We start from the raw sequence: 12,154 nt of genomic DNA, 5'->3' as shown, positions 1-12,154 counted from the left end.
TACAACTGTAATATTTTTTGCTTTCTCCTGGTTTCCTGACATCACGGTCCCACACCATTGTCAACCTATGTAGTCAATAAACGAGAGAATTGCACAAGGAGCGGCCGACAGCTAGGACCAAGCAGCTCGAGCAGTATTTGTCTTTTTGAGGTGTGAGCACTTCAGAGTTTTTCTTGAGCGGTGTTTTCGTTATTGTTTAGAGGAGAGCAGGGTATTAGCTAGGCGGGCTGTGGCCCGTCTAGCCCAGGCCAGATATCCAGCCCAGATACAAAAAAATTTCAAGCTGAAAATGGCTAGCCTAGCTATACTTTTTTTTGAGGAATACCCTGGCAAGGTCAACTCGTTATTCTCCGTCCCGCTGGGCTGCAAATCTTTCCAAGGAGGGATGCATTACGCTTAACAAGAAAATATGCTTTAACAAATAATAAATGGGATGTAATTATAAAAATTGCGCAGTAACTATAAAAAATGCACCAAACACGTAATTAATTTATAAAATAATATTTCTGGATATTGAAAATTTTAAGTTCATTAATTGTTGCGCGCGCAATGTTTCATTGGATTTTCAAGTAATACGAATTTATATTGAAATTCTATTTAATCTGACTAGAAATTTCTGGATAAAAATATTCCGGATCCCATCAAAGTGTGGGAAATTTTATTGAATTCTGTTTTGAACGGTTGGTTGAAATTATTAATCGTTGTCCTAGCTAGAAAATGGGCTCTACTTTTAACAAACTGTAAATGGGCTGTGATACCTCTCCAACGTATCTATAATTTTTTATTGTTCCATGCTATTATATTATCTCGTTTTGGATATTTATGGGCTTTATTATACACTTTTATATTATTTTTGGGACTAACCTATTAACCGGAGGCCCAGCCCAAAATGTTGTTTTCTTGCCTATTTCAGTGTTTCAAAGAAAAGGAATATCAAATGGAGTCCAAACAGAATGAAACCTTTGGGAGAGTTATTTTTGGAACGGAAGCAATCCAGGAGACTTGGAGTAGACGTCAGGGAAGCTTCGAGGAAGCCACGAGACAGGGAGGCGCGCCCTACCCCCCTGGGCGCGCCCCCACCCTCGTGGGCCCCTCGTGGCTCCCCTGACCGACTTCTTTGCCTATATATATCCATATACCCTAAAAACATCGGGGAGCAGAATAGATCGGCAGTTCCGCCGCCGCAAGCCTCTATAGCCATCAAAAACCAATCGGGACCCTGTTCCGGCACCCTGCTGGAGGGGGGATCCCTCACCGGTGGCCATCTTCATCATCCCGGCGCTCTCCATGAAGAGGAGGGAGTAGTTCACCCTCGGTACTGAGGGTATGTACCAGTAGCTATGTGTTTGATCTCTCTATCTCTCTCTCGTGTTCTTGAGGTGGTACGATCTTGAGGTATCGCGTGCTTTGCTATTATAGTTGGATCTTATGATGTTTCTCCCCCTCTACTCTCTTGTAATGGATTGCGTTTTCCCTTTGAAGTTATCTTATCGGATTGAGTCTTTAAGGATTTGAGAACACTTGATGTATGTCTTGCATGTGCTTATCTGTGGTGACAATGGGATATCACGTGATCTACTTGATGTATGTTTTGGTGATCAACTTGCGGGTTCCGTGACCTCGTGAACTTATGCATAGGGGTTGGCACACGTTTTCGACTTGAGTCTCCGGTAGAAACTGGGGCACTTTTTGAAGTACTTCGTGTTGGTTTGAATAGGTAAATCTGAGATTGTGTGATGCATATCGTATAATCATACCCACGGATACTTGAGGTGACATTGGAGTATCTAGGTGACATTAGGGTTTTGGTTGATTTGTGTCTTCAGGTGTTATTCTAGTACGAACTCTAGGATAGATTGAACGGAAAGAATAGCTTCATGTTATTTTACTACAGACTCTTGAATAGATCGATCAGAAAGGATAACTTTGAGGTGGTTTTGTACCCTACCATAATCTCTTCGTTTGTTCTCCGCTATTAGTGACTTTGGAGTGACTCTTTGTTGCATGTTGAGGGATAGTTATATGATCCAGTTATGTTATTATTGTTGAGAGAACTTGCACTAGTGAAAGTATGAACCCTAGGCCTTGTTTCAACTCATTGCAATACTGTTTACGCTCACTTTTATCGCTTGCTACCTTGCTGTTTTTGTAATTTCAGATTACAAAAACCTATATCTACCATCCATATTGCACTTGTATCACCATCTCTTCGCCGAACTAGTGCACCTATACAATTTACCATTGTATTGGGTGTGTTGGTGACACAAGAGACTCTTTGTTATTTGGTTGCAGGGTTATTTGAGAGAGACCATCTTCAACCTACGCCTCCCACGGATTGATAAACCTTAGGTCATCCACTTGAGGGAAATTTCCTACTGTCCTACAAACCTCTGCACTTGGAGGCCCAACAACGTCTACAAGAAGAAGGTTGCGTAGTAGACATCAAGCTCTTTTCTGGCGCCGTTGCCGGGGAGGTGAGTGCTTGAAGGTATATCTTTAGATCTTGCAATCAAGTCTTTTAGTTTCTTGTTTTATCACTAGTTTAGTCTATATAAGAAAACTACAAAAATTGGAATTGAGGGTGCCTCATATGCTTCATCTTTTTAATGTCTTTCGTGAAAATGATGGGAAGGAAATTGTGCTCAAGTACTAGAAGAAGAATTACATAGAATGCTTGGCATAAAATATGTGAATGATGAGCATGATTGCAATGTTGTTAGTATGAATTCTTTGAATACCCATGATACTAATGATATGCAAAGCCACAAGCTTGGGGATGCTATGTTTGATGAAGATGATATGTTTAGTCCCCCAAGTTTTGATGAGAATATTTATTATGATGAAAGCATGACTCCTATTTATGATGATTATATTGATGAATGTGGGTTTGGAAGAGTGTCAACTTTAGGAAGTAATGATCCCACTATTTTGGAGGATGTTGAATCTTATTGTGATAATTATGAAAGTGGATTTGGATAGTTCATGACTTTATTTAGTGATGAATCCACTATTTCGAAAGAGGTTCCAATTGATTATGAGAATAAAGTTGCTATCTATGATGATTATTGTGATGACATGTATGCTATAAAGAATAATGATAACCATGAAACTTGTCATCATGATTTTAATTTTGAATTGGATTATGCCTCACATGATAGTTATTTTGTTGAGTTTGCTCCCACTACTATTCCGAATGAGAAGAATTTTGCTTATGTGGAGAGTAGTAAATTTTCTATGCTTGTAAATCATGAAAATAATGATTTATATGATGGTTATATTGTTGAATTCATTCATGATGCTACTGAAAATTATTATGAGGGAGGAATATATGCTCATAGGAATAGCAATAATATCAAGTTTCCTCTCTATGTGCTTAAAGTTTTAAAGTTATGCTTGTTTTGCCTTCCTATGCTAGTTGATTATTGTTCCCATAAATTGTTTGCTCACAAAATCCCTATGCATAGGAAGTGGGTTAGACTTAAATGTGCTAGTCATACTCTTCATGATGCTCTCTTTATGTTTCAATTCTTATCTTTTATGTGAGCATCATTGAAATCATCATGCCTAGCTAGGGGCGTTAAACGTTAGCGCTTGTTGGGAGGCAACCCAATTTTATTTTTGTTACTTGCTTTTTTTTCCTGTTTAGTAATAAATAATTCATCTATCCTCTGGTTAGATGTTGTTTTATGTTTTAATTAGTGTTTGTGCCAAGTAGAACCTTTGGGAAGACTTGGGTGAAGTCTTTATGATCTTGCTGTAAAAAAACAGAAGCTTTATCGCTCACGAGATTAGCTGCCATTTTTTTACTGGAGAGTGATTTTAGGTTGATTATTTTTGCAGATGATTAATAGACAAATTCCTCAGGTCCACCAATTTATGTCACAATTTTTGGAGTTCCATAAGTATACGTTTGATACAGAGTAATACAGACTGTTCTGTTTTTGACATATTCTGTTTTCCATGTGTTGTTTGCTTGTTTTGATGAATCTATGAGTTGTATCGGAGGGTATGAACCATAGAGAAGTTGGAATACAGTAGTTATTACACCAATATGAATTTAGAATGAGTTCACAACAGTATCTAAGTGGTGATTTATTTTCTTATACTAACGGAGCTTACGAGTTTTCTGTTAAGTTTTGTGTTGTGAAGTTTTCAAGTTTTGGGTAAAGATTCGATGGACTATGGAATAAGGAGTGGCAAGAGACTAAGCTTGGGGATGCCCAAGGAACCCCAAGGTAATATTCAAGTACAACCAAGAGCCTAAGCTTGGGGATTCCCCGGAAGGCATCCCCTCTTTCGTCTTCGTTTATCGGTAACTTTACTTGGAGCTATATTTTTATTCACCACATGATATGTGTTTTGCTTGGAGCATCGTTTTATTTTCTTTTGTTTTGCTTGATGTTTGAATAAAATATCAAGATCTGAAATTCTTAAATGTTAGAGAGTCTTCACATAGTTACATAATTATTCAACTACTCATTGATCTTCACTTATATCTTTCGTAGTAGTTTGTCATTTGCTCTAGTGCTTCACTTATATCCTTTTAGAGCATGCCGGTGGTTTTATTTTGAAGAAATAGATGAACTCTCATGCTTCACTTATATCATTTTGAGAGTCCTAAACAGCATGGTAATTTCCTTTGGTTATGAATTTAGTCCTAATATGATAGGCATCCAAGAGGGATATAATAAAGACTTTCATATAAAGTGCATTGAATACTAAGGGAAGTTTGATACTTGATAGTTGTTTTGAGATATAAAGGTGGTGATATTAGAGTCATGCTAGTTGGGTAATTATGAAATTGAGAAATACTTGTGTTGAGGTTGGCAAGTCCCGTAGCATGCACGTATGGTAAACGTTGTGTGACAAATTTGAAGCATGGAGTGTTCTTTGATTACTTTCCTTATGAGTGGCGGTCGGGGGCGAGCGATGGTCTTTTCCTACCAATCTATCCCCCTAGGGGCATGCGTAGTAGTGCTTTGCTTCGAGGGCTAATAAACTTTTGCAATAAGTATATGAGTTCTTTATGACTAATGTGAGTCCATGGATTATACGCACTCTCACCCTTCCATCATTGCTAGCCTCTTCGGTACCGTGCATTGCCCTGTCTCACCTTGAGAGTTGGTGCAAACTTCGCCGGTGCATCCAAACCCCGTGATATGATACGCTCTATCACACATAAACCTCCTCATATCTTCCTCAAAACAGCCACTATACCTACCTATTATGGCATTTCCATAGCCATTCCGAGATTTATTGCCATGCAACTTTCCACCGTTCTGTTTATTATGACACGCTTCATCATTGTCATATTGCCTTGCATGATCATGTAGTTGACATCGTATTTGTGGCAAAGCCACCGTTCATAATTCTTTCATACATGTCACTCTTGATTCATTGCCCATCCCGGTACACCGCCAGAGGCATTCATATAGAGTCATATTTTGTTCTAAGTATCGAGTTGTAAGCATTGAGTTGTAAATAAATAGAAGTGTGATGATCATCATTAATAGAGCATTGTCCCAAAAAAAGAGAAAGGCCAAAATAGGGCCCAAAAAACAGAAAAAAGGAAAAAAAAAAGAGAAGAGAAATAAAAAGGGACAATGCTACTATCCCTTTTCCACACTTGTGCTTCAAAGTGGCACCATGATCTTTATGATAGAGAGTCTCTTGTTTTGTCACTTTCATATACTAGTGGGAATTTTTCATTATAGAACTTGGCTTGTATATTCCAATGATGGGCTTCCTCAAAATGCCCTAGGTCTTCGTGAGCAAGCATGTTGGATGCACACCCACTTAGTTTCTTTTGATGAGCTTTCATATATTTATAGCTCTAGTGCATATGTTGCATGACAATCCCTACTCCTCGCATTGACATCAATTGATGGGCATCTCCATAGCCCGTTGATTAGCCGCGTCAATGTGAGACTTTCTTCTTTTTTGTCTTCTCACATAATCCCTATCATCATACTCTATTCCACCCATAGTGCTATGTCCATGGCTTGCGCTCATGTATTGCGTGAAGGTTGAAAAGGCTGAAGCGTGTTAAAAAGTAGGAACCAATTGCTCGGCTTGTCATCGGGGTTGTGCATGATGGGAGCATTTTGTGTGACGAAAATGAAGCATGGCCAAACTATATGATTTTGTAGGGATAAGCTTTCTTTGGCTATGTTATTTTGATAAGACATAATTGCTTGGTTAGTATGCTTGAAGTATTATCATTTTTATGTCAATATTAAACTTTTGTGTTGAATCTTATGGATCTGAATATTCTTGCCACAATAAAGAAGATTATATTGATGATTATGTTAGGTAGCATTCCACAACAAAAATTCTGTTTTATCATTCCACAGCAGGAATTAAGCTTGGGGATGCTTGATACGTCTCCAACGTATCTATAATTTTTTATTGTTTCGTGCTATTATATTATCTCGTTTTGGATGTTTATGGGCTTTATTATACACTTTTATATTATTTTTGGGACTAACCTATTAACTGGAGGCCCAGCCCAAAATGTTGTTTTCTTGCCTATTTCAGTGTTTCGAAGAAAAGGAATATCAAATGGAGTCCAAACGGAATGAAACCTTCGGAAGAATTATTTTTGGAACGGAAGCAATCCAGGAGACTTGGAGTAGACGTCTGGGAAGCTTCGAGGAAGCCAAGAGGCAGGGAGGCGCGCCCCTACCCTCGTGGGCCCCTCGTGGCTCCCCCGACCGACTTCTTTCGCCTATATATAACCATATACCATAAAAACATCGGGGAGCAGAATAGATCGGGAGTTCCGCCACCGCAAGCCTCTGTAGCCACCAAAAACCAATCGGGACCCTGTTCCGGCACCCTGCTGGAGGGGGGATCCCTCACCGGTGGCCATCTTCATTATCCCGGCGCTCTCCATGACAAGGAGGGAGTAGTTCACCCTCGGGGCTGAGGGTATGTACCAGTAGCTATGTGTTTGATCTCTCTCTCTCGTGTTCTTGAGGTGGTATGATCTTGATGTATCGCGAGCTTTGCTATTATAGTTGGATCTTATGATGTTTCTCCCCCTCTACTCTCTTGTAATGGATTGAGTTTTCCCTTTGAAGTTATCTTATCAGATTGAGTCTTTAAGGATTTGAGAACACTTGATGTATGTCTTGCATGTGCTTATCTGTGGTGACAATGGGATATCACGTGATCTACTTGATGTATGTTTTGGTGATCAACTTGTGGGTTCCATGACCTCGTGAACTTATGCATAGGGGTTTGCACACGTTTTCGTCTTGACTCTCCAGTAGAAACTTTGGGGCACTCTTTGAAGTACTTTGTGTTGGTTTGAATAGATGAATCTGAGATTGTGTGATGCATATCGTATAATCACACCCACGGATACTTGAGGTGACATTGGAGTATCTAGGTGACATTAGGGTTTTGGTTGATTTGTGTCTTAAGGTGTTGTTCTGGTACGAACTCTAGGATAGATTGAATGGAAAGAATAGCTTAATGTTATTTTACTACGGACTCTTGAATAGATCGATCAGAAAGGATAACTTTGAGGTGGTTTCGTACCCTACCATAATCTCTTCGTTTGTTCTCCGCTATTAGTGATTTTGGAGTGAATCTTTGTTGCATGTTGAGGGATAGTTATATGATCCAGTTATGTTATTATTGTTGAGAGAACTTGCACTAGTGAAAGTATGAACCCTAGGCCTTGTTTCAACTCATTGCAATACTGTTTACGCTCACTTTTATCGCTTGTTACCTTGCTGTTTTTATAATTTCAGATTACAAAAACCTATATGTACCATCCATATTGCACTTGTATCACCATCTCGTCGCCGAACTACTGCACCTATACAATTTACCATTGTATTGGGTGTGTTGGGGACACAAGAGACTCTTTGTTATTTGGTTGCAGGGTTGTTTGAGAGAGACCATCTTCAACCTACGCCTTCCACGGATTGATAAACCTTAGGTCATCCACTTGAGGGAAATTTGCTACTGTCCTACAAACCTCTGCACTTGGAGGCCCAATAAGGTCTACAAGAAGAAGGTTGCGTAGTAGACATCAGGCTGTAGTAAATCCCATTAGAATTCAAAAATGGGTTGTACATTCTTACAAATCGCAAATGGGTTATAAGTTCTCTGCCACACACTTGTGGGCCTACTAAGTTGACGCGTATGCAAGGCTTTGTCAACTTATAGTCAACACACGGTTCTAGCAGCAGTGTTCGTTGGATGTCCATCCAACGGATGTCGTGCTTCTTCTTCAATTTCGGATATTCTAGCTTCAGCCGCCCAAAAAATGATTCCTCCCCCTGACATCTGGGGCATACCGTTTCGAAGGCTGACCTGTGGGCCTACTAAGTTGACGCGTATGAAGGGCTTTGTCAACTTAGTCAATATAAATGATTCTAGCTGCAGTGACCGTACGATGTCCATCCAATGACCGTTGTGATTCTTCAACCTCTGCTCTTCTTGCTCCAACTGCCCAAAGCAGTGCCGGTCGTGCTGCCTGCTCCTGCCTCCCGTGGCCGGCTGTGCTGCCGCGGAGGCCTCACCTCTTCCTACCACTCCCACCGCTGGCCAGGCCCTGCGGCGACGGCATCCTCACAACGCAGCCGAACCAGTGAACCCTCGTACTCCTCTTCGTGTGGGCATCCACTGCCGCGTCTTCCCCGGCTCTGCGTCGTCCCCTTCGTAGGCCTCGCCGTCGTCCACCGCCTTGGTGCTCTTGGCGCGGCGTGGTCAATGTGGTCAACGACCGACTTTTATCTGAAGAGTACTGTACGTGGAGAGGCTGACAGCTGGGTCCACGGCCGCAACAAGGAAGTGCCTCCTTATTACATGGAAAATAATTATTCCTCCACCTGACAGCAGGGACCCACCGGACGGGCCATCGTATTTCGTGAAAAAAACGTTTCCCCCTGACTGCTGGGACCCACCAGCTACATCTTCGCACACAAGGAAGTGCGTCCATATTATGGGAAAAAAATGATTCGCCCCCTGACTGCTGGGACCCAGAAGCTACATCTTCGCACGCAAGGAAGTGCCACCATATTACGGACAAAAAAAACGATACACCCCTGACTGCTGGGACCCACCAGCTACATCTTCGCACGCAAGGAAGTGCCTGACAGTCAGGACCCACCCGGTCGAAGCGTACGTAGCGTTGTCATTCTGGTCGCGAACGTGTACATACATACTGGTCGATCGGTCAGTCTGCAGGCTGCGGTGATGAACCGTGGCCGTGTAAGGAAGGGCACGTGTGGTAGTAGAGGCGCGCACGTAGCATGTACACGTACGTACAGCGGCCATGTTGCAAGAAAGTAAATACGGCCACGTACGTACATACGGGCAGGGTCTCGAACGCCTACTCGCGCATACGTACGGCCAGGGCTCGTGTACATGGCTGGGTCGGAACGGAGAAACTGCATCATCGCCGTGTTCATGGGGAGGCAACGGAATGCGTCGTGTTCATCGGGAGGCAACGGAACGCGTGCTGCTCATCGGGAGCCAACCGGCTTGGACGGAATAGGCGATGGAAACGAGGCCTGACGTACCGTAGAACGGAGGAAACAACCTTGTGTTTGACCGGCCACGGTGGAAACGGGATCCTGTTCATCGGAAGGGGTCAGGCGTACCGCAAAACAGAGGAAACGGACCTCCTATGGTCGAAACGGGGTCCTGTTGATCAGGAGGGGTGGGCGTACTGCAAAACGGAGGAAACGGACTTGTGTTGGAGCGCTACGGTCGAAACGGGGGTCCTGTTCATCGGGAGGGGTGTGGCGTACCGCAAAACGGGACTCCACGGAATACTGTTCATCTCCACCGTCGACCTCCTCCAACCTCCACGGGCTATTGTTCATCCACCGTCGACCTCCTCCAGCCTCCATCTGCGACTGTTCATCCACGGGCTCCTGTTCATCCAGCCTCCACTGCGCGCTCCTCCACCGGCTACTGTTCAACCAGCCCTCTCCACGGGGGTCCTGTTCAACCACCCCTCCACGGGCTACTGTTCATCCAGCCCTCCAACGGCTATTGTTCAACCAGCCCTCCACCGGCTACTGTTCAACCAGCCCTCCATGGGGTCCTGTTCATCCAGCCCTCCACGGGGTCCTGTTCATCCACCGGCTCGATCGATCGGGGTACTGTTCAGCCAGCGGCAACGGCCTCTACTACCACGGGGTCCTGTTCATCCAACCCCCACCGGTAACTGTTCATCCAAACCCCCTCAACAACGCTCACTGTTCATCCAGAGGCAGCATCGATCGGCTTCAGTTAGCAGCAGTAGCGAAGGAATCACACTCGGGTTCAGTTAACAGCAAGGGATCGATCGATCGCTCGGGTTCAGTAACGCGTAGTCTGCCGTGCAATCGCTCGGGTTCAGTTAGAGCCCAACGTCGCGCTCGGGTTCAGTTAGAGCCCAACGCCTCGCACACACGCGCGTACGTACGAGAAAAACGTGCATCGCTCGGCCCCCGACCAGCCACCGTAACCGGGAACTCCCCGATATTTTCCTCGCCCTCGCTTGTACCACGGTTTTTTCCGTCATGGACGGCCCAAAGAATGTCATGCAGCTGCGTCTCCGGCCCGCCCAGGACGAAAAGCCCATTTTCTGTCATGATTTTTTGTCATAGAAGTAGGAGCCCACCACATCTATGATGATACCGGGTTTTGTCACAATTATCGTCATAAAAGTGTCATAAGTATGACAGAAAAAAATTTCGTTCGGCCCTAAATGTCACGTATGTGTCTTTTTTTGTAGTTTCGTGAGTTGCTTGATGCCGAAATCGTTGATGCATTTGACTAAACTCTTCAAATATGGCCGGATTCTGGTCTGAAAGTTGGATAGGATCACCCATGTTCTCAAATTCTAGAGCTGCTGCAGCATCGTCACCCTCATCCTCGATGATCATATTGTGAATGATCACACAACATGTCATCACCTCCCGCAAGGTCTCCGGATCCCATTGTTTTCCAGGTCTGTAAAACAGGCCTGAAGAACTCCAAATGCCCTCTCGATATCCTTTCTAACTACTTCTAGTCTCTGGGCAAAGTGAGCCTTTTTCTAGTCAACTGGGTTTGAGATGGTGCTGTCAAAGGTAGCCCATGGAGGATAGATATCGTCAACCAGATAGTAGTTCATGCTGTACTCATGTCCATTGACAGTATAGTGGCAAGGAGGAGCGTGCCAAATCCAAAGATCATGTGATGCAACTGCTTCAAGAACAATGATGGGCTTCTTAACATGACCCTGATATTGCACTTGTAAAGCCTTCGGGCAGTTCTTCCATTTCCAATGCATGCAGTCAAGATATCCAAGCAAACCTAGCCACCCTCTTGCTTCTGAGATTGTCAAGAGCCTCTCAGTGTCTGCCACAGTTGGTTCTCTCAGGTATTGAGCCGCCCAGCGGGGCCTGAGTGAGCTCAGTGGTCAGCCCCTGACGTTAGGGGTCTTTCTCTTTTGCCAGATCTATAGAGATATTACGAGTCGGTCCGAACACCTCGATCACGGCAGTTGCAAACTTCACCATGGCATCTCCGCATGTGCTCTCAGACATCCTTAAGTACTCGTCCCACGAATCAGCGGTCGTGTCATATGCAAGCATCCGGAGTGCGGCCGTGCCCTTCTCGTAACCAGAGAAGCCAACCGTTCCCACGACGTCGTTCTTCAGGATGAAGTAGTCATCTTAGGAACGGACACCATGGTACAAACGATCGAAGACAGTCTTGCGCATCCAAAAACGCTGGCGAAAATGATCAGTGAATAGTGCATCGGGGGCAAAGTAGTCGGCCATCAGTGTCAAATGCATGCGCGCCCTATTGCGATTGAGCTTGTTTTAGCTCAAATTTATCTTGAGTTAGCTTTAATTTTGTGCTTAGTGTTTTCTACTTTAATTATGGAATATGTTCTGTTACGAACTAATATGTAAAATTATGCACTATGTGTTATTAATCTAGTTTAAAATTTGAGTTTTGAATAACATGGTTGTGCTCAATTTGTATTGGAGAAGTTAAATTTGAGTGTTCGGTTAGCTCTACACATTTTTTAACTCCTCATATGTGAGGAGATAAGATTTGACGAGCAATTTGAAGCGATATCTTTTAAGGATTCGGTTAGAGTTGCCCTTATCTTACCTCATGGCTTATACAAGTAGTAGCACAAGGCTTGAAG

The sequence above is a fragment of the Triticum aestivum genome, chromosome 6D (genome assembly GCF_018294505.1).
Source record: "Triticum aestivum cultivar Chinese Spring chromosome 6D, IWGSC CS RefSeq v2.1, whole genome shotgun sequence".
NCBI classification, from domain to species: domain Eukaryota; kingdom Viridiplantae; phylum Streptophyta; class Magnoliopsida; order Poales; family Poaceae; genus Triticum; species Triticum aestivum.
This window is presented reverse-complemented; position numbering follows the sequence as displayed.